This window comes from Labrus bergylta, chromosome 18, assembly GCF_963930695.1.
Source record: "Labrus bergylta chromosome 18, fLabBer1.1, whole genome shotgun sequence".
In the NCBI taxonomy this organism is placed as follows: Eukaryota; Metazoa; Chordata; class Actinopteri; order Labriformes; family Labridae; genus Labrus; species Labrus bergylta.
Genome location: NC_089212.1, coordinates 14,877,236 through 14,896,757, shown reverse-complemented (window position 1 = coordinate 14,896,757; position 19,522 = coordinate 14,877,236). Strand labels below are relative to the sequence as shown.

Sequence of the window (19,522 nt, the reverse complement as noted above, 5' to 3'; positions counted from 1 at the left end):
TCCATCACATTATGACAGATCTTAATTGACTACCGATACAGCTTTGCTGAGTTGACGGAAAAAATCGGATTTTAATCTAATCACTGCAATATACCTGATTGGCTCCAAGCAACACTCTGGCACATTAAAACATTTGCATTGCAGAAATGGGTCAGAGAGCTTGTGAACAGCTAAATCCTACACATTGTATATCAGGTTCCCAAATGAATTCATTATGGCTTTTATACCTATAGACACTGTCTGAGCAAAATCTGTCCTTATGTGCACATTTAATGTATGCTAATGGTTTGGATGTCTGACTTTTTTTTTTTTACAATGTTCTTGTAGTAAGTCTCCATCACTTTAGGGTTTGTTTAAATGATGTCCCCACTGCTGGAAAACATCTTTCATACTCTTTGTAATGCAAACATTTGGGGAATGGGAAAGTTTAACAGTTTAAAGCATTGAACTTCAGTTACCCTCTGTCTATATGCTTTCCTCCAGCAGCCTCTCTTCAATGTGTCTTTTTTTTTTCTTGCTTTTCCCTCGCACACCGAGACAATTTTCAGTCAGTCAGTCAGTCTTCCCAGGTTTATCACTGAACCACATCATTAAGAAGTGCCCCATGGATCCCTGTCTCAACTGCATGTCGACTAGCTGCCGCCAGCTCCCTGGATAAAAAGCCCAAGGCTGAGCAAACTGACATTCCCCTGCACAAAGGTAAATGATGGCACAGAGGATGGTGGTCCAGAGTCCCCTCAGTGGTCTTGTGGGAGAAGACAGAGAAGGAGAATGATGATAGATTGCATGGAGAGTGGGCTGAGTGGATGGATCAGGCCTCTAGTACCCAAAGAGCACCATCTGCTGTCAGTTCGGGTGACTCATTCAACTGCGCTGACATGTGCATGTAAAGGAGCACGCTGAGAACACATCAGACTGCCGTCAGCCGGGCCGGTGATGGGCTGAATATGAAGGAGAGAAACAGAGAGGGGAGGGGGTGTGGATAGGGGAGTGCTGTGGAAAGAGACAGGTGGGGTACTAAAAGCACCATCTCTTTTATCTTCACAGAGAAATTTTGCATTCAACCAAACAAACAACTCAGATTTTTCAATAATATATGTTTGCTTTATTTTTTTCTTGTTTTTCTCCGATCATGTTTTTCCATCAAGCTTGCTTTAAGTTCATTGTTGCAGCAGAGAAATTTCAAAGAATGATGCGAACAGAGAAAGGTACTGTAAAAAAAAAATATTGTATCTTGTACTTGAAAGCAAAATGAGACCATTATAATGCACTTTAACATTAATATTCACCATGAGTTTTAAGCCCAAGCTCTTAACATTTCCCCTTGTGTACAATAAAACTCTACAGATATCTTTCCTTAGCAGTTTCTGCTTATCTTATGCTCCTTATATTTCATCTATAGAAGCCCATGTGTACTAGAGTGAAATAACAGGATAGCTACAGAGCGAGAAGTTGCTCTAGTGCTGGTATCAAATGACCGTGTCTGGGCCCTCCTATAACAATGAGCTGTTTATGGTCAATTTTAACAAGTGAAAGTATTTCTGACTGCTGCATTCGCCGGACAACTCCAACAGCTTTGAACGTTGGAGAGGGAAGAATAGAAAGAGATTGCCTTATGTGATTATTAAGACTCACAATAACATAAAAAAACATAATGCCTGCCTGCTGGATATCTCTTGTTGAACATACAGGAGAATCCGTATGTCATATTGCCATGTTTGCTTTTGTAAGTTATATTCAGCGTATCTGTCAATCACTATCATTTTATTGCTTCCTTAATAATGATCAATTAAATGTAAACAGTGAAGATCCACAATTCAATCTGGCCATATTTTAAGTTTGAAAAAGAACATGTCCGATGATCTGTTAGCTTTTGTTAAGAATAGCTGACATAAGCATTCATCCTTCATCCTAGCATACTGTTCGTTAGCTGGAATTTGTTTTTGTAGAGTAATCTAGGAATTACATTTTCTACTGTTAGGTGTGACAAAACTTAACCCTTGTCTTCGCTTTCTGCTCCTCCCTTAGCTAGATGTGGTTGAATGCTAACATTAGCTGTCATCTGGCAGGTTGCGGATTAATTGATAAAGCATGGACTGTATAAAACATCGACTTATTCTCAGTGATGTCACAGATTAATTTTTTTTCTTTGTGAAACAGAGTTTTGAAGTTGAATGAAGGTCACCACATTGGAAATGCTATCTGTAAAAAGTTGTAGTAAGCTAGGCCTTCAGACTGGCAAACAACTACAACACTGTTACTGTCACTACAACACGCCCACCTGTCAGTCAAATGAGCAACGCCCCTAACTATTTGAATTCATGAGTAAGTCATAGCCTTAATATAATAAAAAAAAATGAGTCATAGATAAATTGACATTTTCACATGTATGTTAATGGGGATTTTGGGCCTTTGGAGCCAGCCCCAAGTGGACACTCAAGGAACTGCAGCTTTTTGCACTTTCGCATTGGGCTTCTTTTGTCAAAACTTGTCGCTTTGAATATGGTCACTTTAATTCAGTATTATCTTTAACTTGCTGTCTGTTTGTTTCTATCATTCTTTCTCATTCTGTCTCTTCCTCCATCCAACTTTTTCTACCCAACCAGTCGCAGCAGATGGTGGTTCACTAATAAGACTGGCTCTGCTAGAGGTTTCTGATTGTTAAAAATAAAAAAAGAGATAAAGATGTTTTTTCTAGCCACTGTTGCTCAGTGCTTGTTCATGGTAGATAAATGTTTGAGTTGCTCTAAATAACATAACAAAGATGTTATTTTTGTAATATCATGAGACTGCTTCTGCTGTGATTTGGAGCTAAATAGTAAAACTTGTTTGATTGGTTTCTCATCACCCGCAAAAAATCACCTGTTTTTTTTTATTATACAAGCAAGTTTCAGGTTACATAATTTACATATTAAGCAATACTACAGGTCTGTTGGGCAGTGGGCCCACCAGAGAATAAACCTTCATAGAGGCAAATAAGGTGGTGAACAAACACATCTGGAATGACCTACACAAACACGACAATAGACATCATGTTCCTCACATTCACACTGCCTTGGATGCTATATATATATATAAAAATAAATAAATCCTACCGAGGTGCCACAATTGAATATTTCTTGAATGAGGTGTCAGGTCAGATTCAAACACAGGGTCTTGTGATCTCAGATTTCATTTCAGGGGGTCCAGAGGAGTCTAATTGTCAATAAGCAGCAGCTCCATTGACACCTGTGACACAGTGCTGCATGGTTGAACTCCTACATCTCTTTTGCTCTGCCCACTGGAGAGAGCCACGATTACACCACTGTCTTCTGCAGTGACGAAACATGCCAATACTAAAAAGGTCGCAATTTATGAGAGGCCGTGACATCAAAGCGCTGATCAATGGCTTCCATAGGCCCAAACAGAGCGCTGAGATTGATTCTATAGGTGATATTGTTACTGGAGATCTGCGGACGTGCTGCAAGTGTCAAGAGGGGACACACGCTCGAGTTCAAAACAGGCAATTCTATAGGATTTGCGTCAGTCAGACGAGGTGGTTGGACAGTGATGGGGGACCTCGCTGACCCCACAGGATGATGCACGCTTGTCAGTGTGAGACAGGTTTAAAGTGCAGACTACAGGGAGAATATTATATTATGGTGAATAGCCAGGCAATCAAACAGCCTCTCTGGGCTATAAGACCGTTTTATTACGGACAATGACGGCGGTTTAAGGCCGTGCACGATGGGATGGATGGATGTATAGGATTCTGATGAGATGATCCAGACAGGTCTACCCAAGGGGAGGTGGCGTACATTAGTGAACATCAATGCCAGAGGAGAGGAGCTTACTGCGAAGATCCCCACAAACTGTTTAATGCACACATAGAGGATCAGTCTCCTGAGAGTGAGACTGCCTTAAGGAACATGGGATCTTTTCCTGCATCAAATATATTGAAAAAATATATATCATACATATATAAACATTTAAAAATAAGGAGAAGCTGGTCTAATTTACAATGGATATTTTTGAGGTTGCATGATGGCATTTTGTTCCTTTTTTGTCCGTTGTTTTTAATAAAAGATAATGTAGGAGCATTACTTCCTAGTATATTCCAGTAAATTACATACAAGGATGTACACACACACTTACACACACACACACACACACACACACACACACACACACACACACACACACACACACACACACACACACACACACACACAGGTGCAAACACAAAATGCACCCTCCACAGAGCATACACAACCACTACGTTTGCGATCAGGAGATGCCGTTAGAGTAGGGTCCATGTCTGTACAAAAGACAGTGACAGAAACACTGAAGCCATGTCTGGAATGGACAGGAGGACTCCGGGGCATCATGAATAAATGATTACACTCAAAAAGCAAGCGTTCCTTTGTTTTCAATGTATTTGTTTGATGCTGGCAGAAGCACAAGGCTGTGGGTGCAGGGCTGGCTAGCAAGCAAATAAATAAATAAGTATCATGTTCAGAAAGTGCAAGCTGTTGTTAAGTCTGTGCGACTTACAAGCAGGGTCCAGTGTTGAATTACTTTAGCTCTGCACATTTAGGTCTGTTAGCCTTTCTCTGAGGACTCACTTTGTTTTTTTTTTGCAATTGTCCATGACCATTTTCTCAGATTTATCTTATTATTGAACATTTGGTGCATGAATCAAAAGAATCAGGCGTGTTATACCTAAAAATATAACAATACATTTGATTACCTTGACAGCTAACCCTCTGACCCATCAGCAAGATAGGAAATCTCTCATTTTTGATAAATTACAGCGCTATTATAAATAAATAAACAAGACTGATGGTGTGGAATAAATCCAATTTACCATGCAGAAGATAATCAATACATTAACCTGGAATCCCATGCTAAAGCACCTTTAGCCGACAGTACAGTATGTGCTTGTTGACTTTAATTGCAACAGTGTTGGATGCAGAAGCCGTGGGCAGACAATTGATAGTAGCCATTAGCAAATGATTAGGTGGACAGAGATGAACTCTCCCACATTGATCTTGCTGGCTTACATTTCCGACTTTTGCAGGGGAATAAATAAATTCACAAGCAAATCTATAATGCATGACTTTATATTCATAATTTCCACCGGAGAGGCTTCTTCGCTGCCTGCTGTCTGTCGTCTACACAGCCAGGCTGGCAGCTCGCTGAAGTGAGGCATCCATGGCGTCTGCTTTGTGCCAAATCATAAGTGTTTATTCAGCCAAACACAGCATTTTAAAATGTATCGCTGTGAGATTTATAATGAGACTGAGATGGTGAAGTGAAACCACAGGTTTCCCTTCGTACTGCTTTCCAGACACGGCCGAGCCTGTGACATATCAAAGATGTTCTTTATCGTTCCCAATTATTGAGATATATTGTCATTTGAGCCAGCTGAAGCACCAGGTCTAATTTGTTTACTTCAAGTGCTTTGGAAGCAGCTTTAATGTTTTGAATGAGATCCATTCCCTGTGGGTTGTCTCCTGCCCTGAAAACAAATGACAGATTGCAGAGGAGAAGGCCTTACTTTTCTACAATAACAGACACATAAGACCCTTTTCTTCCCATTGAGACGCTGCACACTGCCAAGTACTTTACTTCACTGTCTCAACATGGCTGCTATTCTTCAAAACCCTGCGTTTGTTTTACCACATAAGGTCTCAATCAATACAGGACGTTTGTGCTAAAAAGTAAGAAGGTGGCTGAATTACACTGCTCGTATGTTCACCTTCAGATTCTCAACATTAACTCACCAGTGCGCTGTGCTTTCGTTGTTGGTCCATGTTCCAGGGCACATGGGTAGGCAGTAATCAAATAGAGGGGGACTGAGCGTATGGCGTCCTCAAACCTAATTTGGCTGCTCGCAGCTCTGACCTCTTGATCTTTGACATTCCAACCCCACCAGCTAAGGTACCGAATCATTTATTTACTTTGTCAAGACATAAGCCAGACGAGAGGATCTCAGCCCTTATGGCAAGAATCTTTGGAACTCAAAACACAAACAAAAGCTAGGTTAAAATGTAAACAGCAGAGGCTATTTAATAGAAGACCTCACAATAACAGTCTGGCTCTTTTGAGTCATAATCAGTATTGATTTCCAAAGAAACATCTTTGCTTTTTTAAACCAGTCCATTTTGTGGATTCCCATTGAGCAAGACCAATGAAATCAATGATTTGGGCAATGAGTTGCGGTGGCAGCCAATACTCGTCAATAAGAATTGTTAAACTGCAGAGAGAACTGAGTCCATTGGGGCTAATATACATATCAATACCAGAGCTATTTCTTTTGCATGTTCACAAAGAATCTGTTGTGTTCAACAAACGGCATTAATCGTCGATCATTCTGAGGTCAGAGGTGAAACACTGAGAGAAGAAACCATGAGGAAGAGAGAGCACTTATGACCTCAATGACAAAAAAAGCAGCAGAGTCCTCTCTCTCTCTCTCTCTCTCTCTCTCTCTCTCTTTCTCTCTCTTCCCATCGTCCTCTCTTTCTCTTCACATTGCCTCTGCCTTTGCTAGATTCTAACCATGTCCCCAGAGGATTATGCAACAGTGGCTTGCTACATATCTTTTTTTTTCCAGGGCTATACTTGTGCAGCTCCACTTACCCTTTACACAAACTCTCAAGGCACACCCAACATTAAAAAAAAAGGACTTTTTAGAGTTAACAGCGCCTCTCTACAAACCATTCATCTCCAGCACTCTTGTTCTCCTGCTGAGCTCTCTCTACTTCTTCAACAGTCAGCCCTGCAGCAAATCCACATGTGCTGCTCAACATGTCCCCCCCCCACACACACACACACACACACACCCCGCCTCTCCCTCCAGCCCCTGTATATCCTAAAATAGACCCAACGCTGGGCCTCTCTGAATGTTCGTCTGTTTCCTTCCTCCCATCTTGTCCACGCCTGTTAGAGGGTTACAGCTGCTCTCTTGCTGACCACAGTTTCCATTGCTCATCACTGTTTAACTCCCAGACCCCTTCTGGAGTCCATTACCAAGGCTAACTTTCCCAGATTTATCACCGCTATGACCTGCGGCAGCCAAAACAACAGCAGGGTGAATGTGCTGAATGCTGAATGGGCTCTTCGTACTAAGTACAAACTCAAAGGAAATTCAAAGCTGTAAAGAAATGAGGCTTTCGTTTATTAAAAGTATATTTCAAGGAGTCTTCCTGTACAAAGTCTCTCGGAGTCTACACAGTGTTGTCTGTGTGTTTGTCAAAGAATGACTTGCAATACTTGAGAGCTGCAGCAAAGATGTTTTTGATGATGGGATCGCTGCCATTTATTTCTTTTAACTTCATCCATGGTTCTTTTGAGCTATATTTAAAAGTGTTTGAAACTTACTTGAATCAAAAATGGAAGAAGAAGAGGAAGAAATATGTTCCCAACATAAGCCGTAAAACGCCCAATTCCAGTGTGAAGTTCCCAGAGAGCCATGAGCTTGTCACATCCCTTCAATGTTACTGAAATGACAAGAATTCAAACCACATTGGTCAATAGATCTTACTGACCTACACCACAGTCTCTGATTGTTTTCTTTGCAAACTAACTTGTATTATGCATAATGCATTTCCAATATCATGAATTCTTCCAAAAGTTAAAAACACAGTTTGGGAAGAGGAGAGAGAGAGGGAGCAGATTTATGCTGTTAGATTATGTATGCCCTGAAAAAGAGCTTTTGGGGGAAACAATGAGTCTTGAGATGCAATGCTACAGTATTTTTGTTTTACATGATCGGCTTATTCATCACACTAATGACTCATGAGATGGTTAGCAAAGCAAGAGGAATCAGGAGTAAACAAGAGCAGACGATAAGCTGAGGATAAGGCCGTCTCAGACTCAATTTGAGAAGAAGAAGAAGAGGGGAAGTTATGTTGGAGGAGTTATTGTGACACACTGATAAAAGTCCAGGCTTTCAATTTACATCTTTGTTTGTTCCGTCTTAATCGGCTTGTTTGCATGTTTGTTTGCTTGTTTGCCTTCTTCATTTGATGACGTGCTTTATAATATGGTAAAAAGCTAGTTGTGCCTCTAAGTAATTACACTGTAATTGATGAGCTAATAGACGTGTAAATTATGCAGCAGTGTGTCGGCAGAATAGAAAGAGTGGAGTGTGTTGTATAATTACAAACTCCAGCTGCCACGCTCCTGTACAGGAGTCATAAATTAAGCACACAAAATTTGAATAACTAAGATTGGAGCTCTTTTTTTGTGTGTGTGTCTGTGTGTGTGCGTCTGCTTGTGTGTGCTTGCATGTGTGTGTGTGTGTGTGTGTGTGTGTGTGTGTGTGTGCGCGCCATATATGGATGGTAAAGCCATGTGTTTTCTATATGCTCACGGTGTCTTTTGCAAACTCGTGGCTCACCTTTACAAGGTGCAAAACCATGTGGTACAATGCGGTGAAGTTGATAAAGCATGTGGTTGTCATGGGTTAGGAGTTCAATTCCCAGTGGGGTCACAAAAATGCACTCACATTACTGTAAGGGTCTTTTGGTGGAGCCATCTGCAAACAGCAGGGTGGCCTATTTAACTGCTTTTGCTGTACAAGTCGGTTTTAGGATCGTCTTTTTTTAATAACATTTGTGCAAAAATGATGCTTTGACTCTAACTGTACGTCTACAGTGATTTAAATCAAAGTCGTTTTTCATGATCTGCAGTCATATGTTAGCATTAGGTACTTTTCATTCAGGAGCAGCTCGAGGCACGTTTAAAGAGGCTACGCAATTATTGAAGCGATTCATCATATTTCTGAATGAAACCAAAACCCCCCCTTTTTTTTTTTTTTTTTTTTTTGCAGAGAGATTAACATTTGCAGCCAGCCATACTCTCAAAGAAGAAGAGGGTTCCACTGTTTGTGTTTACAATATTCAGCTCAAACCTGTTGGAGGCAGTGAAATAAAGAGGCCCGCTGGCATCGGAGGAGTCATCAGTACAGGCTGACAGCTTGTAGAGCTCTCATGCTATCTGTTACTCCTACTGTCCTGGTCCTCCTCTGTGCTCCTGTACGTAATTACAGCGGTTAATCTTCTGCCTCTCCCCTGTCACCTGCCCACTCTCTGCCTTCCTTATTAGCCCTTCCCTTTGCCCACCTGAGATTTTTTTTGTCTTCTTCCTCTCAGATTTTTCCCCCCCCTCCTAGCAGCAGAGTAGTCCAATCAGAGTTGCCATTGTTTATTGTGATAAGTTGGGATAATGAACAAATGACCTGCCACCTGGAGCACTTAGAGCCTGGTGTTAAACTCGGGTTATAAAAACCTCTTCCAGCTCTATTGATTTACTGGCAACATTTGATTGTACCCACGGGGCAGAAGGGGGGGCTGCAAGGCTGCACAGAGCTCTTACTGTTTTACAGTCCTTATTACACCAAACAAATAAATCTCCTGACCATTAATTCACTGCCTGTGCCCTCACTGTGCAGACTGATAGGCCAAAAATCAGAACGGATTCAGGGCTGCATGGCGGACTCAGCCAGATAACTAGGTAGTTAGAGGCACTGTTTCTTCTCTACGTGCTCCCTTCCATATTGGATTAGCAGACCGCAGACAACTTTGAGTGTTCTCGGAAGATTTTTACGACCGTTCTGGATAAATACATGAGGAAATGATTTGAGTTGGGCTGTCCTGTTTTTGCAAACAACAGTCATTATTTCAATATCCTGTGAGGTTCTTTTACGATGCCCCCACGGTGATTTATTTTTTTGGGTTGCTTCTCCTCTTTACACAGAGCAGGGATGTGGCACCTCATAGTTAAAGAAGTCAGCCGTACAGAGAGTCAGACCAGGTTGATTTTAACAACGAGAGGCAACTGTAAACACTCAGGGGGCCCCGACAAATGGACCTGAGAGGAGTTACACACTAAAGGCCGAATTAGCCATAAGTTCAGCCTGGACAGTAATCTGAGAATGAGGCAATACTCTTGTAAAACATTCATAAATTGCAGTCCAATATATCTGCTCCACCAATTAATGAAGTAACCTTCGTGTTTTTGCCCTCCCTCGCCCTTTAAATACACACACACACACACACACACACACACACAAACTGCACATGCTGTACAACCCCAACACAACCTCTCTAGGCCTCAAAGTATACAGTACTGTGCCAGAATGATGAATACACACAGAAGATGAAAGATTCTCTGATTAGTTCTTGCCAACATGTTTACCATAGCTTGAATCACTACCATATCCACTGATTGTAGACTTATGTAATGCAGGTTTAAATACACTTTCCATCCTACCCACTGGTTTCCCTGTGGAAACTAGGGCATAATTGTGAGCACATGTACATCAAAACACACACACACACGCACGCACGCATGCACACACACTCCTCACAGTGATGTCACCTTCAAACGAAAAAGACCAAAAAACTGCCAAAACCGCGCAAAACTCCACGACTGGCTCAGATTTAAAAGCTCGGCTTGCACACACACACACACACACACACACACACACACAAACACACTTAAATGAATACATTCGCAAACACACATGCATGCATTTACCTCCTAACATACACAGCCTTCATATCTAGGAAGGGGTCCCATTCGGTTCTGATTTCTTCATCATCCAAGAGAGAGCTGTGCTGCAGGACAGAGACGCCTGCTTATCATGCAGGACTCAGCGGCCACAACATGAAGGTGGCTTTGAAGACTTAAGCTCCACCGGATACACACAGGCTTTCTACACCTGGAAGGTATAGAAGATGCTGGCTCAAAGATATACCTCTGACTCCAACTGAAGGAGAAATCTGTTTTCCCTTGTGGCCAAACATGGCATGTAAATATTCATACACATACATCAGTGCAGTTATGATCAGTGCAAACATTTAGAGACAGCATAATCCATCGCAACCTTTCAGGGAACTCGGTCCAGATCAAAAGCAGCAGAAGTAGGTCTGCTCCTCCTCCGCCTTCACTACACACCACTTGGGACTGGTGCCATTACGATGTGCTTAGTCAGGGCACTCTAGTCACTGGATAAAAGACAAGACCACCAGACAGCTAACCAGCTAATCTCCCGAATATTCTGTTAATCTGACAGGCCGTGTTGAATAATGAATATGTACATTATCACAGGGGACGTGGGGGGGGGGGGGGATTGCTCGCCATGTGGAAGGGAAGGTGGACACGACATGTATGTTATCAGCGTGATTTCTAATGAGTTAATTCACAGGTGAGTATGGGTAATTATGACACAGATGGAGCTGTATCTTGATCAAGAACATACTGTGCTTTTGAATTTACAAGTGATGAGGCTTTTAGTGCCTTGCTCATAGCAATGTTAGAAAAAAAAAGAAAAAAGAAAAAGCAACCTCTGATCGATTTGTGTGTGTGCTTGTGTAGGTGCATATGTTCAGGCCATTAATGTAGCTCTGAACCTGCCAACTGTCTAATCACCAATCTAGAACAATATGACCCATGAATGATAAATGAAAGCCTGCACGCCGCCGTGACAAAAGACCTCGTCTTGTCAGCTGTAGCAGCACTGAACGGCTCTCTACTCGTAGATCTCTGTGATTTACGTCGGCTCTTTCTATGGTTGAAATTAAATGCACATTTGATTGTTTACTTATTGATTATTGGGATTCTTTTCGGAGCTCTGTGACTTTTTACAGCCCCACATTTGACTGACAGGCTTTTGTAAAGTTCAAACTGAACACAAGACAACTAGGTGTCAACATCCACAACCTATTTTCGTACATTTCTTTTCTCATCCCAGTGCCCCCTCCCCTGCCTGATTGGCCCTCATTTCATTCCATTTCCTACTGGGAGTTGGGCCCTACCTTACCTTTCAACCACGACACGCTACCTGTCACCGCGCAGAACACACACACACACACACACACACCTACACATCCCTGAGCGTGGTGCAAGAGGCATGTGACATCTGTTCTCTCTCCGGTGGGCTCCTCATGTCCTCGACCTCATCCACATCGTTTCTGAGCACCTGGGAGAAGAAAAGAGGAGGGGGTGTATGACAAGGAGACATACTAAAGAAAAAGGGGATGAAAGGGAATAGGTTTTTATGTGTGTGCTTGTGTGTGTGCGTGTGTGTGTGTGCCCGCGTTTGTTAGAGGCAGAGCAGTCAACCACATCATCAGTCAAGACTGCCACCATCCTTCCTCCAACCATCACTAAGTTTTCTTTCCCTGACCTTGACCTGAGTTTGGTGCTTTTTGACAGCGCAGGTCCTTGTTGACACCAGCTGTGCCTACACACTGTGCCAGATGCACACAATGTAAGCTACAGCGAGGTGGGAGTGACATTATGTTCTATAGTCTACATGCACGGTGAAGAGTATAGCGCTGCAGCACAGTGACCTCAGTGCTGCAGATAGTCTGATATGAGCTTAAAAAAAAGGAATAGCTTTGCAGACTTTTAGTGGTTTGAAAAGTGAGGGGCATGAAAAGCCAGAGCTAAAAACCATCAGAGCAGGGAAAAGTAAATGCACCAACCCTCCCAAAGAGCTACTATGCTGGTGCCCTCGAGCAACATAACTGCTTGAGTCATACTGCTTAGCAGCAAGCAGCGACCATTAGGGTTCACCACTGAAGTCAGCGCAGAATTGCCTTCAGCTGCAGCTCCAGTAATTGTTGGTAGCTGCTGGCCCAAAAAAAACTCTCTGTAGCAGTCTGCGCTAAAGGCAGGAGGAAACATTGTGATGTGCAATCAATGACGTTATTGAAATGACAATACGATGTGCCAACAAGCTATAACATACAAGTTCCTATGTGTTTCTACTGTAGTTTTACAGAATACAAGACTGACAAATTGTCTTTTTTGAGTCTATAATAACAGAAAGTTAAATCTCCTCCTATTACCACCAAGCCAGCTAAGCCATGTCATGTATCCAGGGCTCCATCTGATTGGCCATCATTTTGCATGCTAAGTTAAGGTGCATATGTACATGAACCATTTTATATGATTTTTATATTTAATGTGTTTGAATAACTATTTTGGGATTTGTTTAGTGCACATGGTTAGCTCAAAATGACAATGAAAATGCAACTTACTGTACAGCCCTAAATCGCCCAATTAGCATCACAAAGTTCGGTGCTCAAAAGTTATTTCCCCTCTTCTAACTTGTGTTAAGACATTTCTACATCTGAGAACCAAAACAATTAGCTAAGAGATGCAAAAACACTCTTCAAACCTGATAGGGCTTGCAGATTGGACCATCATTCTCTGAGTTTTTCTCTTCCAGTAGCACAGTATAATTTGATCCTTTGTGCAAGATTTATATTTAAATGTACATTAACATTTACAGCATATACATGTTTATTCTAGATGTAATTCCCGTACAAGATGGTTTATTCAAACCTCATCTAATGTATTCTCCTTAATTCCATACGTCGTCGTCTATGCCATATTTCCGTGTTGTGAGTAAGTGAAATTGCCTGGAGCAGAGCATGTGTCTGCTTAGCACATTGACTCAGCAGGGTCACGAGTTCATTGGCTCAGGTTCAGCTCCCTAACAGCCTTTTCAAATCATTAAGTAATGAAGTGGGTGCCATTCAAATATAAATGTATCCACAAGCCAGGATCCTTTCATGTTTCAAACCATAAATACTCTTGGATTTTCCTCTGGGCCAATATACCTATCAAAGCCATTTCCAACATCTGTTATCCCTGCTGAAAAAAAGAAAAGGTGCAGGACACCAGGCCAACTGCTGTAGCTGTGCAGCAAAGTGTTCTATAATGCATGGGATACACGACAGTTATGCTTAGTTTTTCTTAATTTGTTAATTGATTATCGCCTTATCTGTCAAAGATCCTGGCTCAAAGCCCCTGTGACTGCTGGGGTGGCAAAAATAACACAAAAACATGCACACACACACACACACACACACGCACACACACGCACACACACAAGCAGGCAGTGAGATAAGCAAACCTCCAGATCTAAGTCTCTTGATACTTGCTGATTATTGTGAGTGCAGCCACCACTGACCTTGGCACAGGAAGCTCCATCCCTTTCCATCCATCTCCCCCATGTCTCTCTCAGTGGAGTGGCCCCTGGCCCGCAGCTTATTGGGGGGGCCTGGAGCCAGCTTCCCATCTCAGACAGGCCCTAATCTGGGAGGCAAATGATAAGGCTGAGGTTTACAGGATGGGCTTTGCACACTCACCAAAATTTGCATTTAAAGGCCCTCAAGTAATCTTTAGGCTTATTTAAATCTCAGCAAGACAGCAAGGCAGGAGAGATGTAGTGGGGAATTCTGCACATCCACCTCCAGTGCTCCTTCTTTCCCATGGTACACCAAATCCCCACCATAAATGAGCCAGGATGTGGATCGCTTTGGAGTTGTCACAGCAACCCGTCTCTACATTATCAATGGCATTTCATTGAAAGATAATTTTTTTTTTATCCACATCCATATAAAAAACGCCATGTGGGACAAAAGCTCCAACCGTCTCTATAAAGCAGCTTGTGAAGAAAGGCTATTTTCCCCCCCCCACCAGAACACAAACACAGCTATTGACATACTGTACAACTGGCAGAGCTGGAATAGATTTTTCTTTCGCTTACTTTTTTTGTTAAGGTTGTTTAACATGAGGGGGTTTGAATATGTATTACTATTTTTTTAAACATTCTTTGTTCATGTGATTATAAAAAGTACAAAAGAAACATTTGCATGTGCTTTAAGCTCTCTGCTTCAGTACGGCCACCTAAGCAAGACAGTATTACAGTATGTGTGTTCTTTATGTATGATTTTAAGGCCTCTTTTACATTTTCTCCTGTGTTACGTTCGACTTTCAATATTTTCTGAAACTACTCAGAATTATTCATTAGCTGAAAAATCCAAAAATGGAAAAAAAACAATGATTAAATCAGAAAACAGTGGCTGGCACTCTGCTAGAATACACTCTGTCCTACTTCTTTTTTATGTTTATTTACCACCAGCTACAGCTATAGTACTGAAGGTACTGTTTTTCTGTCAGCATATTAACTAGTTTACCGGCATCACATCCTGCAGTATGTATACCATAACAGCACAATGCTTCTGCTCAGCCAATTCGCGTCAGCGTCAGGGGGGTTATTTTCAGTGTGGAATTGTATGGTGCATCCTACACATCCAGAAGGGATTTGAAAGATTAATCCTCACCTATCCAACTGAATGTATGTAATTTGGTTTGACAAACACCAGCCCTACAGGGACGTTTTCTTCATTAATACTTGACAATGTGCCTTGCGTCTCAGGCCTGAGGAGATGTAGCGGTGTGACGGACGAGAGCATTAAAGTGACCCAGATTCAATCTTTCTTCCTTTACTTGCAAGCTTTTAACACTTAGCATGGCACCTGTGATACAAAATTCAGTCGAGAAAGCAACAAAGACTGGGTGTTAACCGCCAATACAACCGTCCACACAGATGAGGCAGGATCTGATGATCCTCTCAGGCTGCCACATGCACTGAAATATTAAAGAAGGCTGAGAAATGTTTAGGAGACGATTGTGAGGACCTTAAAATGTGACAACCTTATGTACTGTACAAGTTAACAGTATGAAACAGTTATTAATATGGCAATGTTTTAATCTACAGTTAGAGATGTTTATTTTTTATTGTAGATCATTTGCATAGGAAGTATTGATCCACAAAGATTTGACATTTCATGTTCTTTGCTCTAAGATATCGAAATGTGCTCCCTGCGCTGAGCTACAGCTGCAACTTAACTTAACATTTATACATTATTCATGTTTTTTTTTTTTCTTACAATTAAAACATATATCAGAAACATCACTCAAAAACAAGTCAGCTCTTGTGATACTGGAAAGTTAATTAACCTCTAGAGGGAAACTAGCTTGTTTTTATCCCATAAATGAACACACATTTGTTTGGAGCTGCTTTTACCCTGGCTTAGCTTCAAATGTTTCTCACTAAAAGTCATTTTTATTGACTTTTGATTGATATTTCATGAACACCTAGACACTTAATTATATTGATGATGGTGATTATGATTTTGATGATGACGATGGTTTTGTTGAATACTGATGATGTAATATTAAAGATGGTTTCCATGCTGATTAGAAGTCTCAAGAACAGCTGTTGATGTTTTTTTTTTTTGCCTCTGTCCATTGCCAGTCAACATCTGAATGTCCAATCAAACTTAAAGTTGTTTGTTTGCACTTACTGATGCTGTTTCCTCCTCTCTAGATCCTTACTTGTGTTGTACTTACTCTCTGATTTATGTTGCTTTGGCTAAAAGCGTCTGCTAAGTGAATCGCAGAATTGTGCTATTTCTCTCTCTTAAACATCCTGATCGGTTGAATAGCTTTTAACACGTTTTAGTACGGTTAGGTAGTTTTTATTTTCTCTCTCTTTTTTCTTATAAGATCACTTTTTTAGTTGAGTGCCATTATTGATGTCACCATATTGCTGCTTGCAAAGAAAATCTACCTAGAGGTACATATAAAGCAACCTGAACCTGAAGCTAACATAAGCTAAGTGGCTGCTAGCTGTAGACTTACATTTACAAAACTGACACAGAAGTAATCTACCTTTTCTTCCTACCATGAGCAAGAAAGCAAGCTAGCTTATATTATAAAAAAAAAGTTACACAAAGGCCTTAAATAATGATGTAAGTTTTGTCATTGTCAAACAGCTATTGGAGATAAAGTTCATAAAGAAGTACTTTAGGTGTCTTTACTCCACCAAAGTGTAAAATAAACTATACAGGACAAGAACATTTACAAAAACTCACACTGTATATATTTCAAACCATCAATAAGACAACATTTAGGCACAGGGAGGAGCTACATTTGACATCATATTCAATATTCTGCATGATTTCCTCTTTTGCATAACCCGATTCACAGCCTGAAGACAGGTCAAATCAAGCTCATGCATATAAAAGCTGTTGCCCTGGGCAAAGATTTAACCAGCGTGGATGGGTCCCCGGGCTGAGTGTAGTGAACAAAAAACACCCTTGCTGCCGTTCTAGCTCTGAGATATATGAGCAGATGCAAGGAAAGAGATCTGGACATGAGCATTCCCCCCCTCCCAACCTCTTCATCCCCATCTCTGAAACTAACCGTTATAGCTTAGCTTCCCCAGTCACACACTGAGGATCCTGCTCGCTCTTCCATGCCGTGGCCACTTCCTGCTGGCTCTAAACAATGCAGACTCCATTTGGGCCGCCGTAATGGCTGACTGCTTGACATAACCCTTGTCAGTGAGAGCTGAGATAGGTGACACTTGACAGATGTGTAATTGCTGGAAGAGCTCACTGACAGGTGGATGAGCTTAAAGACACCTGATATGCTTCTGAGGCTGTTGACGCAGGATGGGATTACACCTTTGAGCCTCGCCGGATTCCCGAGGTGTTGGTAGTTTTTTCTTCCCCCGTGTGCCTCTAGATAAAAAAAAAAAAATGCTCGGGTAATATATTCAAGTGAAATTGGTTTGATTTGTTTGAGCCAAGATATGAGCCAAGCGTGACAGTGAGAAAGGTTAAGTCTCCTGCAATAACCCTCATTTAATAGATCCAGATGTATATTCGCTGTGAGGTAACGTATGGCTCTGCCATCATCTAGGGCTGCTTGTAAAGCCTGCGGTTGAGGTGTGATAGCTTTCCCCCCTCGGGTCAGCCCAGGTGAGGTGGGTACTAGAAGCCCGAGATAACACTCCACCCCTATAAAAGACAGGAAGTGAGATAAACATTCACTCCTTGATTAGGATTCGGGGTGTGGGCTGCCAAGTGGGAGGCGGTGCAGTCATAGGGGTGGAACAGTGAGATCTGGATGAGGGCGTGTGTGTGTGTGTGTGTGTGTGTGTGTGTGTGTGTGTGTATGTGGATGTGTGTGGGAAGAGAGACGGTTCTGTTTTATGTGTGGGACTGTAATGCAAATCAATGATCTCCTCCAGTGCAAAGCAGAACAGCACAATGCCTGCACACCTGTCCATCATTCAACATCTCCTGTTCCACCTCTTGAAGCTGGGTGCAAGAAAAAAAAAAATCACTTTAACTCACAGTCGAAGGGGTTGAAAGCAGGGGGGCGGGGGGGGGGGGCGCAGAGGAGTCGTGCTTAGAAGCCCAGACATTCACTTTTCTTTTTCCTTTTTCCGAGAAGACCACGTTATTAGAACTACAGTTACTAAATTGAGAAGAGGGAGACCGATGCTTTTGGATGTGACCTCAATTGCACCGGCATACTATCTCTACCAAAGTCTCATTTCACCAAGAAAGAGAAGAAGAGAAATTGACAATATCTTTTGTACCATCATGCATAGACAGAGTATAGAGATTTAGCGATGATATGGGGGGGGGGGGGGGGGGGGCGTTGGTGGCTGTAGCTGCACCCAAGAAGCTCAGCTCAGTTCACTTGGGGTATTTTCACTTATAATTGGGCTAGCTTTCATCTTGCCTGCCAAAAGGCGTAGCAGCGAAGAAGAGCACCAAGAGGGAGCTATCACTTCCCCTATTTCCTGGCCCCAGACAAAGGCATCCAGGCAGGCAGCCTGCTGAAGATGATGTATTTCTGATCAAAGAGCCTGGAGTTGTCAGCAGCTAGGGCCTAGCGCAGCAACCTGATTGCTCCTGGATAGATTTGTCCCTTTGATCAGAGCAGACTCTGACTGCAGGCACTGTTTATGCAAAGAAAAGACGGCAGAGCAAAATCTACCCGGTGTTATGTGGAAACAGGCGTTGGGACTGGGGGAAGGACTTTAGCTTGGGGATATGTTGATTCGCACAATAATACGAGATGATATCTGTTATAATTACAGCTAATGAGATAACATTGCAAAAAAAAAAAAAAAAAAGCTTTCCTGCAACTTGTTGCTGTGATGGTTTTGCGCTGACAGCAAAAAAGATCTCACTTGTATGTTACAGTTGATCTGATAAAAGAATATGTCTAATTACAACAACATACATGAGATATACGAGTGTGATAATGTAATGGACTTGAGCAAGCGGTACTTTATACAAAACAATCAGCTAGTCACACTATGCAAACATATTACACATAATGCAAATAACCGCCGGCTATGAATCTATGTGGACTTGGAAAGGCACATCGTTTTTCAATAATATATTGCTTTGAATTCTCATGGCTACTGTTAAGATTAGTAGTATAAATGTGCTACAAAGAAATATTAATGCCATCAGTCTGTGTGAGTGTGTGCCGACAAATCCCACCGTGACCTCGGCCATGTTTTGTCTGAAGAGACCTGTCTTGCGCAGGGGTTACATGAGTTCAAACACGAGAATGTCAAACACACTTGACTTTAAAAGAGTCCAGGAAGGTTATGGTGGCGTGAGATAATAGAGGGAGACCCAGACAGCAGAGCCACATAGAAAACAGGGGGTTTCGGGTTTGCTTTTCTTCACCTTCAGTGTTGAGGCTACAACTCCTAAGATGTTGAAAGGGGTCGTCTCAATTTACTACTTGCTATTTTTATAGATCATTTTTAATGGCAGAAACATGCATTGCCTCTGAGTAACAAAGCTTGAATGGAATAAAATTAAGTGCTAAGTTTATTGTAGGAAGAGTGATATCA

General features: G+C 41.8%; 1 long non-coding RNA gene across 1 annotated transcript; it reads right to left on the bottom strand.

The window, feature by feature from the left end:
- Window positions 1–7,155: 7,155 nt before the first annotated feature.
- Window positions 7,156–14,390, bottom strand: LOC136176976 (uncharacterized). The gene is made up of 3 exons (XR_010669078.1): window positions 13,973–14,390; window positions 11,870–11,968; window positions 7,156–7,481 (listed from the first exon to the last, which is right to left on the bottom strand). It is a non-coding gene; the product is annotated as an uncharacterized lncRNA (long non-coding RNA).
- Between the last annotated feature and the right edge of the window lie 5,132 nt (window positions 14,391–19,522).